Below are 4440 nucleotides of genomic sequence, written 5' to 3'. Positions count from 1 at the left end.
TCACTTTGAAAAAAAAATCCATTGCTATCTTTTTATAGTCAGCAGATTTCGGCAGCAATTAGATTATTTTAAATGTCGACAGTTTTTTGACAGACTTTCTTATGTACTTCTCAGACAGGCACTATGATGACTTGCTGTACAGGAAACCCTGCTATAATGACACAAAAGAACATTCAAACCTGGACCTGAAGGGACAAATTCACGTCTGACATGAACAAAATGAGAAGTGATGGTGGGAGGTGGAATGTGATGAGCACACAATCACACAAATGTGGGATCTTGCAATGTGGACAATCTCATTGTCACTTGGAGCTTCACACCCATGCAGATAGACAATCAAAGGTCAGGCCATTATGTGCACATAAACAACTTCTTCTTAATCTAAACGCTAATGTAGTTCACACTTATTAATGCACAATGCACACACACACACACACACACACAGGCACACAGTGTGCCGCCTGTCTGGCGTCAAACTGGCACCGTTCAGACGGCCATCTCTAGAGACTGAGGAGGGAGCCAATCACAACTGCCTGTCAGCAGCTTTTATTGTCACCCACGCAAACACACGCAGACACACACACACACACACAGTGAAGTCATGCACTGGTGTTTATACCAGAGCATGTGTGTAGTCAAATGTAAATGTTTCTCTTGTCAAACAAAACAAAACTAATTAGAAAATCTAAAAGGGAACCTAAATTAGATCAGTTTGTCATTTTAAAGTTAGATGAAAGTGACAAGTATTAGAAACAGTTTTGTTGTAGCACGTGTATGAATTATTGTGTATTTTCTGCTGCATTCTGATTTATTCAGCTGTAAAGTATTAATATGGAGTTCATTTCTATAACAAAGTTCCCTGTAAGGGCTTGTTTTGACTTAACCAAGTATAGATGTTATAGTTATACTGAATACATATACAAACATGTGATGTTTTATTAATCACAAAATCAGTTTAGTGTTTTTCTTTTTCCGTAATTCACTCGGTGATTTATATTTCATAAATTCAATTTTATTTTGCACAGCTTATTACAAAAAAAATGTATTACCCTGGCTAAACATGATATAAAGTAAAGATTTCAATGAATTAAATTAGAAAACAAATGAGTTTTGAAAAACATTCACTCAGCAGTATGCTTGTTTGACATCAGTTTTCAGCAGAAAGGACCTTTCTGCCTTGTTTTCACGGAGCGGTACGGCACGGGTCGATGCAGTTCGGCACGCTAGTTTATGGTCCGGTGTATTCAGAAGTGTTTCCATCCCCTGTTGGACTCTCACTGGGTGGACGGGGTTAAATGTAAACACCTAATGCACGTCATACTTGTGCAATCACAGGCACTAGCATGATGACACACACAGTACGTCTCGTACTTGTTGAAAACGGGGATGTTTTTCCATCCTCCAGTCAATGGACCGTGTTGCGTGACACCCGTAGTTCCGCTGTGACCGAACTGTACCATTGTCCCATGGACATACAAGTGAAGGGAGCCGGGAATGGTGCGATGAGGGTCGGTTGTATGGCTGCTTTTATAATGTAAACAGACAAAATGTCACATTGAAACACGCTAAGCCATGTCATGCTGCTCTATCCAAGAGGAGAGGGGCTTAGTGAAGCAGTAGTTAGAGCATCGTTTTATAAAAAGCTTAAAGACATTGTAAAATGTACACCTTAAGTTAAATCAGAACCTTATGAATAAAAATAAAGATGGTTCCTCGACATTCTTTCAAACATTTGAACATCACTGCAGTGATATCTAGTCAAATCTTTTACATTTTGTTTCTCCCTCCACTCTTGTGTTTGCCTTTGTGCTTCACTAGCAGGTTTATTTTGTGATGCCTGTTGCAGGACGACTGTATAGATGCCAGCGCCCTATTGACAGCTTGGAGAATGAATAAATGAATACAAAGGTATTTATTGAGACGAAACAACTGGGTTTTCTGCAGTGGTGGAGAAAACGCATTATGGTGTCATGAAATCTCTTCCCAGAAAATCCCGAAGGAGAATCTTTGGTCATGAGTCGGCGACCTTAAGCTTAAGTACACTTTGGTCATTTCTTGGGTATTAATTTCAGTTGAAAAGTTATTTTCACGACCTTGAACAGGTCGTTTTTTCTTGTGCCTCAAATGAAACAAGGAAGACTGGGGCACAAGTCCTACTTCCTCCACAGAGACATAAAATACTCAGTGCCAGCGACTGAAGGCAGTTCCTGCCACAAAGAGTGAAACAATCAACTATTGGGTTTAGTTGATAATCACTTTCCGGCATAGAATAATTTAAGTTTGGATAGCTGCGTGTAAAACTTAATAGTTTGACTGTGTGAAACATTCATGTTTAATCAAAACATGCAAACAGAATAAACTTAAACAGTGGAGAGGAGTCCAGGTATAACTGGGAGAAATAGTTAAAACTGTGCCATTGTTGCTGTGGCTTTAAACCGACAAAACAAAACGACGTGTGAAAAAGGTACGTCGTATTTTCTCATCCTCTCGGTTTACTTGTTTACAAAGTTACAACAATCTATGAACAGATGGGGTTTTAAATGTCTAGTCTTTGGAGAACATTTCTAAAGTCACAGTTTTTCACTTCATCTAGCGAGTGTACAAGAGGCGCAAAAGCAGAAAGAAAAAATTTCCTTCTTAAAATGTCTGTGTTAGTGTGGCGAGAAGTCATTTCTCATTCTTTTCATTTGTTCATACAAACTATCTTTATTTACACTGCCTGTACTTACTTTTTTGTTATTAGCCAGTCAACACTTTCATTGTCCGCGCTCCTGAAAGGGTTTTCTCACAAACTGATAGCAGACACCTGACGTAAAAGACGATAAGCCTCAGAAAAACGGCCTCTGATGTCACACTCCGGACATGAGCATGTGAAAACCGTCACGCCGCGGTGAAAACATCAACACCTACACAACCGAGCCACCGAATGTTTTCCACTGTAACAAAAGTATCCACCCCCAAGCCCATGTGCACACTAAAGCACCCATTCGCTCACTTTCTTTCTTTTCCTTTCTTTCTTTCTTTTTACCCCTCTCTGATAGCTCACGAGGGCTTGAATCATTTGTTTCTGTCAGTGCCTTTTGAATTTTTGTGGCTGATCATTTATTTATCAGTTATCGATCGGCTTCTTCCAACCGGCACATCCTGCCATACATATTAACCATCTCTTCCCCCCCCTCCACTAAAACTGGAAGAAATGTGCAAAACAAAGAAAATTCTCTCCTTCTTGTTTTGTCTTTCTTTCTTATCTCACTCAAATACATTTGACCTTGTTGTCTCTTTCCCCCCCCATCACAGCTAACCTTTGCTCTCTGTGGTGTTCCTTTCATATTCCTGCACCTTTATCTAAAATTACCTCCTCCCCTTTAAACCCACCTATCCATCAGTCCCAATTTTCTCTTCTTACCCTTCTCTGCACCTTACCCCTCAATTCTTCTTCTTTTAATCATTTTTGCTTTATATTCTGACTTCATCTGCCCCCTTCATGCTTCCCTTCTCTGGTTTATCCTTCCCCCTCTGCTTCACTACCTCCCAAATCCCCCTTGGTCACCATTTCTCTCTTAGTTGCACTTATTCCGTTTTCTCCATCTATCCGTATTTAACTCAGAAACGCCATCATTTAGGTCTTCCTCTCTGCAAAGCCCACACAAACAAATCTATCCATCTGCATTTTCCCCGTCCAGCAGTCCCCCTCTGACACAGCACTCCCTCCCGCTACCCTGACGTGTCTATGCTCTGTTTGTTCAAGGCCTTTTCTAACAAGGCCGGTCTCCTCCCAGATCTCACTAGGCTATTGTCAATACTGAGGTCTGGATGCACACACACATGCAACAGAGCACACAGAGACCTATGTGCAAGCACAGACGCAAACACACAGACTAATTAACATGCATTCAAAAAGTACGCATGGCTCTCTATAAAAGTCCCCACCTCTTCTTTCCTTTGCCCTGTTCTTTTTACTTCCCAGTTTAGCCTTTAACACATAAACACACACACAGAGTAAAGAGCCAAGTTGACCAGGTGTCCAGCACGAAACTTTTTTCCAGCCTGTCGTGACTGATGTAGACTGGCATCTACATCAGAAGCAAACAAAGAGGTTTTTCAAGGAGCACCTTCTCCATTCACTGTGGCTTCAGATTTTCTTTGTATTTTGTGCGTTCATTTACGGCCAGAACATTTTTTAAAGTCGTATCTATGCACTGCCATTTCTTGGTTTCTGGCTTTTTTGTTAGCAAACCCATTTTTTATTCTGATACTTTCACAGCTGACTGCCGGTTTATTTCTCTGTGTAGTTAATATTTTATGTGCATCATGTAGATAGAAATACAACTGCTCTAATGTTGCATGCAATTTAACATAGTTGTAAAATATTCCTTCATTTCCATCAGTTGTGGGACTGATCCACTCTTGGGCCTGAGAAGAGCAACAGAAAGGCCCAGA

Source organism: Poecilia formosa, unplaced genomic scaffold, assembly GCF_000485575.1.
Source record: "Poecilia formosa unplaced genomic scaffold, Poecilia_formosa-5.1.2 Scaffold456, whole genome shotgun sequence".
NCBI lineage: Eukaryota > Metazoa > Chordata > Actinopteri > Cyprinodontiformes > Poeciliidae > Poecilia > Poecilia formosa.
This window is presented reverse-complemented; position numbering follows the sequence as displayed.